We start from the raw sequence: 12500 nt of genomic DNA, 5'->3' as shown, positions 1-12500 counted from the left end.
AGACGACCAACATGGAGAAGAAGGGTCTGGAAGCTAAAAGACCCTGCGAATGGACAGAGATTTAGAGATATGTTACTTGAAGCCTTTGACGAAGTGGAGGGAGTATAGCTACGCATGGGGTAGAAGACAACTGGACGTTTCTGAGGGACAACCTGCTGAAAGCCGCTGACCAGATCTGTGGCTGGTGCAAAGTCCCCTTAAGACCCAAAATAACGTGGTGGTGGAACAATATTGTTGACAGGGCTATTAGACAAAAGAAACAGGCTTGGAAGGCTGGAAGAACGGTGGTAGCAGGGAAGTGTATCAGACTGCCAGAAGGGAAGCTAGGAAACAGGTCTATCTAGCCAGAGGGGAGGCAGATAAAGAAAAAATTTGCCAATGTCCTGCGCCGTGAGGATGAAAGACTTGAGGTATTTCGTGTTGCAAGACAGTGTGTGAGAGAGAATCGTGACGTGGTAGGAGAGAAATGTGTTCGCAAGGATGACGGTTCACTTGCGCTAAATGAGGATGCAAAGAGAGAGGCTTGGAGATGCCACTATGAAAGGTTGCTGAATGAGGAAAATGAATAGGATAAAGAGAGTCTCCCGAATGTCGACCCAACAGAGGGACCAGCAATCCGAGTTAACAGTTCCTTAGTAGATAAGGCAATTAGAAGCATGAAAACAGGGAAAGCCCCAGGCCCATCAGGAATTACTGCAGAGATGCTCAAAATATCTGGTAGTGTCGGCTATAGCTTAGTCACCCGTATAGTAAACCAGGTGATACACGAAGGAGTCATACCCAATGACTGGTGTAGCAGCATAATAGTCAACTGCTACAAAGGTAAAGGCGACGCCCTAGATACAAATAACTACAGGGGCATCAAGCTGCTGGATCAGGTAATGAAGGTTATGGAGAGGGTTATAGCCCAATTAATTAGAGAGAGAGTTAGCTTAGATGATATGCAGTTTGGGTTCGTGCCAGGGAAAAGTACTACTGATGCTATATTCCTGGTAAGACAGCTGCAGGAGAAATACCTAGCCAAAGATAAGCCTTGTATCTGGCTTTTGTTGACTTGGAGAAAGCCTTTGACAGGGTCCCCCGATCCCTTATCTGGTGGTCAATGAGGAAACTAGGGATAGATGAAAGGTTAGTGAGAGCTGTGCGAGCCATGTACAGAGACGCTGCTAGTAAGGTGAGGGTTGGCAACGAGTACAGTGAAGAATTCCGGGTAGAGGTTGGGGTCCACCAAGGTTCAGTCCTCAGTCCCCTCCTATTTATCATAGTCCTCCAGGCAATAACGGAGGAATTCAAGACAGGATGCCCCTGGGAGCTCCTCATGCTGATGACCTTGCTCTAATTGCTGAGTCACTATCAGAACTGGAAGAGAAGTTTCAGGTGTGGAAACAAGGATTAGAATCGAAGGGCCTTAGAATCAACCTAGCCAAAACAAGTCCTAATAAGTAGGAAGGTGGACCAATCACAAACGACTTCAGGTAGATGGCCCTGCTCGATCTGTAAAAAAGGTGTGTAGGTAGAAACTCTATAAGGTGCACCAAGTGTAAGCTATGGACACATAAGAGGTGCAGCAATGTCAAAGGAAGGCTAACTAAGAAAATAGTTTTTGTCTGTGACAGATGCTCAGGAGCAATAAACACTGGAAATGTGCAGAGACCAACTTCTACCACGTTCCAGGGAGACAAACTAGAAGTAGTTGATAGCTTCCGCTACCTAGGAGACCAAGTCAGTAGCGGGGGTGGGTGTGCTGAAAGTGTAACTGCTAGAGTAAGAATAGCCTGGGCAAAGTTTAGAGAGCTCTTACCCCTGCTGGTGACAAAAGGCCTCTCGCTAAGAGTAAAAGGCAGACTATATGATGCGTGTGTACGTACAGCCATGCTACATGGTAGTGAAACATGGGCCGTGACTGCTGAGGATATGCGTAAGCTTGCAAGAAATGAAGCCAGTATGCTCCGATGGATGTGTAATGTCAGTGTTCATAATCGTCAGAGTGTAAGTACTTTGAGAGAAAAGTTGACCTAAGAAGTGTCAGTTGTGGTGTGCAAGAGAGACGGCTGCGCTGGTATGGTCATGTGACGAGAATGGCTGAAGATAGTTGTGTGCAAAAGTGCTACACCCTAGCAGTTGAGGGAACCTGTGGAAGAGGTAGACCCAGGAAAACCTGGGACGAGGTGGTGAAGCACGACCTTCGAACTTTAGGTCTCACCAAGGAAATGACTGAAGACCGAGTCCTATGGAAGTGTGCTGTGCATGAGAGGACCCGGCAGGACTAGTCAGGCCATATCCCGTGGCCCCTACCTGGGACGTAGTCGATCCACCTGTGCATACCTCCTTCTTGTGACACTTGTGAAGACCTGCTGAGGCAAGTGAAAATCAATCAAAATAGATGAACATCAATGGAATTTGTATCTTTGTGGTACCAGTGGCTGTGGCACACAAGAAAACCATCCGAAAGTGGCCGTAGCCAGTACCGCATCGACTGGCCTCCGTGCTGTGGGACATGGTGGCACATAAAAACACCATCCGAAGACCCAGCAAGACTAGTCAGGTCATAACCCGTGGCCCCTACCTGGGACGTAGTCAGTCCACCTGTACATACCTTCATTCTTGTGTCACTTGTGAAGACCTGTTGAGGCAAGTGAAAATCAAAACAAATCAAAATAGATGAACATCAATGGAATTTGTATCTTTGTGGTACCAGTGCCGGTGGCACACAAGAATCCATCCGAACGTGGCCGTAGTCAGTACCGCATCACTGGCCATCGTGCTGTGGGCACATAACAAACACCATCCGATCGTGGCCGTTCGCCAGCCTCATCTAGCACCTGTGTCGGTGGCACATAAAAACACCATCTGAAGACCCGGCAAGACTAGTCAGGCCATAACCCATGGCCCCTACCTGGGACGTAGTCAGTCCACCTGTGCATACCTTCCTCCTTGTGATACTTGTGAAGGCCTGTTGAGGCAAGTGAAAATCAAATCAAATCAAAACAAATCAAAATAGATGAACATCAATGGAATTTGTATCTTTGTGGTACCAGTGCCGGTGGCACACAAGAGAAACCATCCGAAAGTGGCCGTAGCCAGTACCGCATCGACTGGCCTCCGTGCTGTGGGCGCATGACAAACACCATCCGATCGTGGCCGTTCGCCAGCCTCATCTAGCACCTGTGTCGGTGGCACATAAAAACACCATCCGAAGACCCGGCAAGACTAGTCAGGCCATAACCCATGGCCCCTACCTGGGACGTAGTCAGTCCACCTGTGCATACCTTCCTTCTTGTGACACTTGTGAAGACCTGTTGAGGCAAGTGAAAATCAAATCAAAATAGATGAACATCAATGGAATTTGTATCTTTGTGGTACCAGTGCCGGTGGCACACAAGAGAACCATCCGAATGTGGCCGTAGCCAGTTCCGCATCGACCGGCCTCCGTGCTGTGGGCACGTAACAAACACCATCCGATCATGGCCGTTCGCCAGCCTCATCTGGCACCTGTGTCGGTGGCACATAAAAACACCTTCCGAAGACCCGGCAAGACTAGTCAGTCCACCTGTGCATACCTTCCTTCTTGTGACAATTGTGAAGACCTGTTGAGGCAAGTGAAAATCAAATCAAATCAAAATAGATGAACATCAATGGAATTTGTATCTTTGTGGTACCAGTGCCTGTGGCACACAAGAAATCCATCCGAACGTGGCCGTAGTCAGTACCGCATCAACTGGCCATCGTGCTGTGGGCACATAACAGACACCATCCGATCGTGGCCGTTCGCCAGCCTCATCTAGCACCTGTGTCGGTGGCACATAAAAACACCATCCGAAGACCCGGCAAGACTAGTCAGGCCATATCCCATGGCCCCTACCTGGGACGTAGTCAGTCCACCTGTGCATACCTTCCTCCTTGTGATACTTGTGAAGGCCTGTTGAGGCAAGTGAAAATCAAAATGAAATCAAAACAAATCAAATCAAATCAAATCAAAACAAATCAAAATAGATGAACATTAATGGAATTGTATCTTTGTGGTACCAGTGCCGGTGGCACACAAGAAAACCATCTGAACGTGGCCGTAGCCAGTACCGCATCGACTGGCCTCCGTGCTGTGGGCACGTAACAAACACCATCCGATCGTGGCCGTTCGCCAGCCTCATCTGGCACCTGTGTCGGTGGCACATAAAAACACCATCCGAAGACCCGGCAAGACTAGTCAGGCCATAACCTGTGGCCCCTACCTGGGACGTAGTCAGTTCACCTGTGCATACCTTCCTTCTTGTGACACTTGTGAAGACCTGTTGAGGCAAGTGAAAATCAAAACAAATCAAAATAGATGAACATCAATGGAATTTGTATCTTTGTGGTACCAGTGCCGTGGCACGTGGCACACAAGAAAACCATCCGAACGTGGCCGTAGCCAGTACCGCATCGACTGGCCTCCGTGCTGTGGGCACGTAACAAACACCATCCGATCGTGGCCGTTTGCCAGCCTCATCTGGCACCTGGTCGGTGGCACATAAAAACACCATCCGAGCATGGACGTCTGACAGCCTCGTCTGGCACCTGTGTCGGTGGCACATAAAAAACACCATCCGAGCGTGGCCGTTTGCCAGCCTTGTCTGGCACCTGTGTCGGTGGCACATAAAATCACCCACTACACTCTCAGAGTGGTTGGCGTTAGGAAGGGCATCCAGCTGTAGAAAAACTGCCAGATCTGACTGGACTGGTGCAGCTTTCGGGCTCCCCAGACCCCAGTTGAACCGTCCGACCCATGCTAGCATAGAAAGCGGACGTTAAATGATGATGATGATGATGATGATGATGATATATGTATATAATTTAAAGCAAAACCTCTATTAAATACTTCAATAATGAAAGATGTTATTCACACCATATAGAAAACATATACTATAAAAACCTTATTCTAAAAATTAATAAAGTACAAAAAATAGTAAATAGTAGTAAAAAGACTATGCACGTTTTGTGGCTATATTTTCAAATAGATAACAATAATAAAATCAAAGGTAGTACTGGGGTGGGGAGATGCCATGAACTAAATTCAAATTTTCATATATATATATATATGAGGAGTGCACGGTGATCTTTCTGGCTAGGGATGCAATGACCAAAATTTTCTGTCACATATATATTTAAATCAAATTGACATGTTCATATTATACAGCTATTTTTAAAATAAAAAAAAATCACATTTTATATTAAGGGTGTTCTATAATTTGAAAAAGTATAAAAATATTAGTTGAATACATGCAGAAAACTATGTGTGTGTTTTCTTGTCACCATTTTTCTGATGGAAGCAGAATGTCAACTTGCTTCCCTTTTCCTATGTTACATAACAATGCAAGATCATATATATATCATAGGTATTGTGAATTGACAGGAACTTAATCTAAGCGTATAAGTATTTATTAGCATCTAAAACTATTCGCTATCAGCTCTTACTAGAAAAAAATTGTCTTTGTGGGATTTTTATTGGGAAAAATGTTAAAATTTCGTTTTTGGATTTGGTTTGCAAGATTCTTTATATGAGTTCGTGTGTTGAAGCATATTCTGTTGTGTCTGGGGAGAGTCAATTTCTTTTTGTGCCTTATAATGTAACACAATCACCGGTAAAATTTCCACTTTTTTCTTATTTTTATTTTCCTAGCAACGAAAATTTTAGGAAAATAAAAATAAGAAAAAAGTGGAAATTTTACTGCTGAGGCACAAAAAGAAAATGACTCTCCCCAGACACAATAGAAAATGTTAAAATATTACACTAAGAAGTAAGCAACAGTTCGTGTTGCTTCCCTTGCACAGATTTTTTGTCATCTGCCACTGCTTGTCCATCTCATGCTAATTCCAACAATAAAAGTCCGAAGCCTATCATGTCATATAGTTTATAGTTAATTTTACAGAACATTAGAAGAACAATCTTATGAAAAATAAGTAATATAGTCTCAATTTTATTTCTATAATTTTTAAGGGAAGCATTGCTTTCCTTGTTTCCATGGATCACAGGCCTATGATATACATATGTGTATGCATGTATGTGTATATATATCTATATCTATATATATATAATATATATATATATATATATATATATAATATATGTATATGTATATATATATATATATATATAATATATATATATATATATATATATATGTATGTATGTATGTATATATATATATATATATGTATGTATGTATACATATATATATATATATATATATATGTATATATGTATGTATAATATATATGTATGTATATATATATGTATGTATATATATATATATATGTATGTATGTATATATATATATATTATATATATATATATGTATATATATATATATATGTATGTATATATATATAATATATATATATATATATATATATATATATATATATAATAGAAATATTAAAATTTCTAAGTCTCTCTAAAGGAGATTATGGCAGCGTTACTGGATATTAATAGTTATCGCCAAGCTAATATGGTAGTCTATAAATATAAGACTAAAGCTGCCGCTGATTAGCTCCAAGAGGCCATCGCCTCTAGCGAGCTATATGACACACGAACCTGCGTCCATTATAACCTTCGAACAGGGGAGGTCAGCCACTTCCCCTTGCTGGTCAGACATCTGCAGCTATGTTTCAGGGTAGTTGCCCTTTATCAATGCAGATGTCTGACCAGCAAGGGGAAGCGGCTGACCTCCCCTGTTCGAAGGTTATAATGGACGCAGGTTCGTGTGTCATATAGCTAGCTAGAGGCGATGGCCTCTTGGAGCTAATCAGTGGCAGCTTTAGTCTTATATTTATAGACTACAAGGCTCTGGCAGGGGGTGGTGGTGACCCTGTTGTACTCTTTCGCCACAACTTTCTCTCACTCTCTCTTCCTGTCTCTTCAGTAACACTGTGATGGACTGGTGTCCCGTTCAGCTGGGGGGAACACATACGCCACAGAAACCAGGAAACCGGGCCCATGAGCCTGACTAGGCTTGAAAAGGGCGACATTTATCGTTTTATATACATATATATATGTACATATATATACAGGCACGCACACATACACATACATAAGGGTAAGCATATTAAAAGGGGTCCAAGGGAAAACTCATTTCAATAAAAGGGTAGGAAACCACTGACATAGACACAATAATTATCCAATTTATCCTTTATTTAAGAGTGTAATGTGATTTGAGGAACATTTAACAACCATTTCTTGAAAGTTCAAGTGATCATATTGAAGGTGAAAGATGGCACAAAAGGCTTCAGGTGCACTAAATAAAACAGAGCAAAGTTCAAGCAGGTTAATCACACAAGCAGACACACTAAAGGTAGAAAATGTGGTAGTGTACTTACCTAAGCCAGAGATAAAGATCGAGCATATCAAAGACTCCTTCAAGATGGACGAGGTCTGACAGAAGTTTCGGAGGTTTGAATGGCCAGTCAATTTGCTTACAAAGCCAGTCAAATGTCAAAGGTTCATTCGAGCTAAACCGTCAAGCAAACTGTTAAGAATTACAGGGAACAGAAAAATAAATTAAAAGTGAAAAAAAAAAAAACATATACAGCAAGATTTATTAATCCTTCAGCATTCGGAATTACCCTGTCAAATGTAAAGCTTATTTCATCAACATCATCATCATCGTTTAAAAAGCACCCACTACACTCTCGGAGTGGTTGGCATTAGGAAGGACATCCAGTTGTAGAAACACTGCCAAGTCAGACTGGAGCCTGGCGCAGCTTCCTGGCTTCCCAGAACCCAGTTGAACCGTCCAACCCATGCCAGCATGGAAAACGGACACATTAAACAATGATGATGATGATGATGATATAAATATATGTGTGTGTGTGTGTGTGTATTACAGGATGACAGTATTAAGTTGTGGTGTGTATAAACACAAATTTGTTACAAGTTCAAAATATGCTTGAGGCATATTCAGACCTGTAAGAAAGCTATTCACTGTGTTAGAGAAAATTTCTAGCTGAAGACAGATAGGTGTAAATACATCAAGTCAGCCCACAGCAACACCTAACCAGGCTGTGAGCTGACTTCATGTATTTTCACTTGTTTTTCTTCAGCAAGAAATTCTCTCCTTACAAAACATAGTGCATGGCTTTCTTACATGTTCAAATATGCTTCAAATACCTATTTCTTTATTGCCCACAAGGGGCTAAACATAGAGGGGACAAACAAGGACAGACAAAGGGATTAAGTCGATTACATCGACCCCAGTGCGAAACTGGTACTTTATTTATCGACCCCGAAAGGATGGTAGGCAAAGTCGACCTTGGCGGATTTGAACTCAGAACGTAACAGCAGACGAAATACGGCTACGAATTTCGCCTGGCGTGCTAACATTTCTGCCAGCTCGCCGCCTTTATGCCCCAAATATATAAGGTAGCAAGTTTGTGTGTGTGTGTGTGTCTGTGTCTGTGTGTCTGTGTGCGTGTGCCTGTGTGCGTGTGTGTGTAGGTGCAAGCATGGTTGTGTGATAAGAAGCTTGCTTCCCAACCACATGGCTCAAGGGTCAGTCCCACAGCATAACACTGTGGGAAAATGTCTTCTACTGTAGCCTTGAAGAAGCCCGTCATGTCATCATCATCATGTGTGTGTGTATGAGTGTGTGTGTGGTGTGTGTGTGTGTGTGTGTGTGCATTTGTTCCCCCACACACTGCTTGACAACCTGTGCTGGTTTGTTTACAACCCTGAAACATAATAGTGTGGCAAAAGATACAGACAAAACAATTACCAAACTTAAAAAGCAAAATATATGCAGCTTCTTTGACTCAAAACCTTTTGAGGCAGTACTCCAGCATGGCCACAGCCCAGTGACTGAAACAAGCAAAAGACAGTAGCCACATACATAAAGAGAGCGAAGGCACGTGGCTTAGTGGCTAGGGTGTTTAGTTCAAGATCAGGTCAGAAGTCTGGAAACTGATGGCACATTGCATCCTTGAGCAAGACCCTTTATTTCACATTGCTTTAGTTCACTAAACTGGCAAAAAGGAGATGGTGGAGGCACATGGCCTAGTGGTTAGAGGGATCGTGGGTTCGAATCTGAGTCCGGGCAATGTTTGTGTATTTGAGTGAAACACCTAAACTCCACGCGGCTCTGGCAGAAGGTAATGGCGAACTTCTGCTGACTCTTTCACCACAACTTTCTCTCACTCTTTCCTCCTGCATCTTGCAGCTCACCTATGACAGACCGGCGTCCCATCCAGGTGGGGAACCTATATGCCAAGGAAACCAGGAAACCGGCCCTTATGAGCCAGGCATGGCTCGAGAAGGAACAAACGAAAAAGAGATGTACCAGTAATTCAATGAGTCAGTCTTGTCACTTTCTGTGTCATGCTGAATTTCTATGAGAACAAAGTTAAGGATACCTATGTCTGTGGAATACTCAGCCACTTGCACATTAATTTCACGAGCAGGCTGTCCCATCGATTGGATCAGCTTGGAACCCTTGTCATCGGAACCGATGGACTGGCAGCTACTTAAAGAAACGGTTCGGTTATTGTTTCTAATTTCATCATCATCATCATCGTCTTTTAACGTCTGCTTTCCATGCTAGCATGGATTGGACGGTTTGACCGTGGGCTGGTGAACCAGATGGCTGCACCAGGCTCCAGTCTTGATCTGGCAGAGTTTCTACAGCTGGATGCCCTTCCTAACACCAACTACTCCGGAGTTAGTGGGTGCTTTTACGTGCCACCAGCACGGGGGCCAGTCAGGCGGTACTGGCAACGACCTTGCTCAAATCTTTTACACATGCCACCGGCACAGGTGCCAGTAAGGCGATGCTGGTAACAATCCCGCTCAAATGGTGCCTCCTACATGCCACCGGCACAGAAGCCAGTTAGCCGCTCTGGCAACGATTACGCTCAGATGGTGCTCTTAGCACCCTACTAGCACGGGGCACAAGTGCCAGTAAGGCGATGCTGGTAACAATTCCACTCGAATGGTGCCTCCTACATGCCACCAGCACGGAAGTCAGTTAGCCGATTTTTTTCAATTCTTTGAATTAGCATATGAGTTGACTAACCTTGAGAAAACCAGTGCAGACAAACGGTTGCTTTTTGGGAATTGGTGAACAGCAAAAGACATAGCGGACCCTCAGCGACAAAGGAACATGTTCTATCATGGCGGCCAGAAATTTAAAGTCGTCAATGTTACACATGAAATATAGGTTGCTGTCCAGTTGTGACAGAGTCACAAAGATGTCCTGCAAATAGAGAAAGAAATCATAATAATATTAGGTTACTCAACAACAGTTTGTTAATATTTACGTAGAGCAAGGTGGTCAACAAGCAGAATGGTAAGCAAAATTTTTACTGGCATTTCATGCATAGACTGGTTTCATACAAGACAATTTTTCCACAGACCAGGGGATCACATGCATAACAAAACACAGTAAAGTACATAATAATAATAATAATAATAATAATAATAATAATAATAATAATAATAATAACAACAATAATAATAATTCTTCTTCTTCATCATCATCATCAGCAGCAGCAGCAGCAACAGCAACAACAATAACAACAACAACAGCATCTGTTGTCCATGGTGGCATGGGTTGGATGGTTTGACCAAGGCTGGTAAGCAGAGTGGCTGCTCCAGACTCCAGTCTGATTTGGCATGGTTTCTACAGCTGGATGCCCTTCCTAACGCCAACCACTCCAAGAGTGTAATGGGTGCTTTTACATGCCACTGGCACGAGTGCCAGTTGCTTGATGCCAGTATCTGCCACAACTATGATTATTACATACATAATACACATATATTGGTTTCAAATTTTGAAACAAGGCCAGCAAGTTCAGGGGAGCAGGGATAGGTTGATCACATTGATCCCAGTGCTCAAATGGCACTTATTCTATCAACCTTAAAAGAATGACAGGCAAAATCCACTTTGGTAGAATTTGAACTCACGAAATGCTACTAAGCATTTTGCCCAGTGTGCTAACAATTCTGCCAGCTTGCCAACATATATAATATATAGAAGGCAGAGAGCTGGCAGAAACACTAGCATGCCGGGTGAAATGCTTAGCAGTATTTCGTCTGCCATTACGTTCTGAGTTCAAATTCCGCCAAGGTCAACTTTGCCTTTCATCCTTTCGGGGGTCGATAAATTAAGTACCAGTTACACACGGGGGTCGATGTAATCGACTTAATCCGTTTGTCCTTGTTTGTCCCCTCTATGTTTAGCCCCTTGTGGATAATAAAGAAATAAGAATCATTAGCACGCTGGGAGAAATTCTTTGTGGTATTTCATCTGTCTTTACGTTCTGAGTTCAAATTCCTCTGGCCCCTTCCCCAAAAATTTCAGGTTTTGTGCCTAGAGTAGAAAAGAATATATATAATGCAAAAGACACTTCACAAACTGTGATAGTCAGTGGAACAGAAATAAAATTTTAAAATTTATTCTTTCTGAGCAGCCTGGGACCAAATGGTCTGTGGCCCATTGGTTGAGGGCTTCTGGACTATAACATTCTAACTGCATTTCAAAGAAGGTGTAATTAAAGCATTAAAGTAAAGTTGAATACTAATACCAAGAAGCAGAGACAGGGGCTGATAGTCATCATCATCATCATTATTATCATCACCCTGCTTGCGAAGACCTGTTGAGGCAAGTGAAATCGAAATCGATCAAAAATCAATGGAAATTGCAGTTGTGATCCCAGTGCCGGTGGCACATAAAAGAACCATCCGAACATGGTTGTTGCTAGCGCCAACCCGACTGGCCTCCGTGCCGGTGACACGTAAAAAGCACCCACTACACTCACAAAGTGGTTGGCGTTAGGAAGGGCATCCAGTTTTAGAAACACTGCCAGATCAGACTGGGCCTGGTGCAGCCTCCTGGCTTCCCAGACCCCATTCAAACCGTCCAACCCATGCTAGCATGGAAAGCAGACGTTAAACGATGATGATGATGATCATCATCAACATCATCATCATTCTAATGTCTATTTTCTCAAGCTCACATGGGTCAGACAGCATTTTCTTCTATGGCCAAATGCCTTTCCTGTCACTAACCCTCACCTGTTTCTAAATAAAGCAATATTTCTCCATGACCAGACATGTTTTCATGGAAGATTGAAAATGCAGGACACCATTTGCATGATGGTGACACTCCCTCACAACGTTAAGGCAAGGCAACAGTTTTACACACATAAACACACACATATATGATGGGCTTCATTCAATTTCCATCTTCTAAATCCACTCACAAGGCTTTGATCAGTGCAAGGCTACGGTAGAAGACATTTGCCTAAGTTGCCACACAGTGGAAATGAACCCAACCATGTGGTTGGATAACAAACTTCAACCCATATCTGCATCTGAAGAGTGAATAAAGCCCAAACTGTATCAAACCAGTCCCTCTTTTTCAGCCCATAAAGTGATTTTTAAAAAGAGTTATTTGTTTACATTTGTCCATGCACATGTCTTCATACAATAGTGGTAGCAAAAATTGGTATTGTTATCATTAAGTAACTATATA

The 12500-nt window shown here is 42.8% G+C and overlaps 1 pseudogene; it reads right to left on the bottom strand.

Annotated features, from left to right (window-relative positions):
- The window catches only part of LOC115212222, a 33740-nt pseudogene that overhangs the window by 2010 nt on the left and 19230 nt on the right, over positions 1-12500 (bottom strand).

Source organism: Octopus sinensis, linkage group LG5 (assembly GCF_006345805.1).
Source record: "Octopus sinensis linkage group LG5, ASM634580v1, whole genome shotgun sequence".
In the NCBI taxonomy this organism is placed as follows: Eukaryota; Metazoa; Mollusca; class Cephalopoda; order Octopoda; family Octopodidae; genus Octopus; species Octopus sinensis.
Note: the sequence above shows the minus strand (reverse complement) of the source record. Positions and strands in the feature narration are given on the sequence as shown.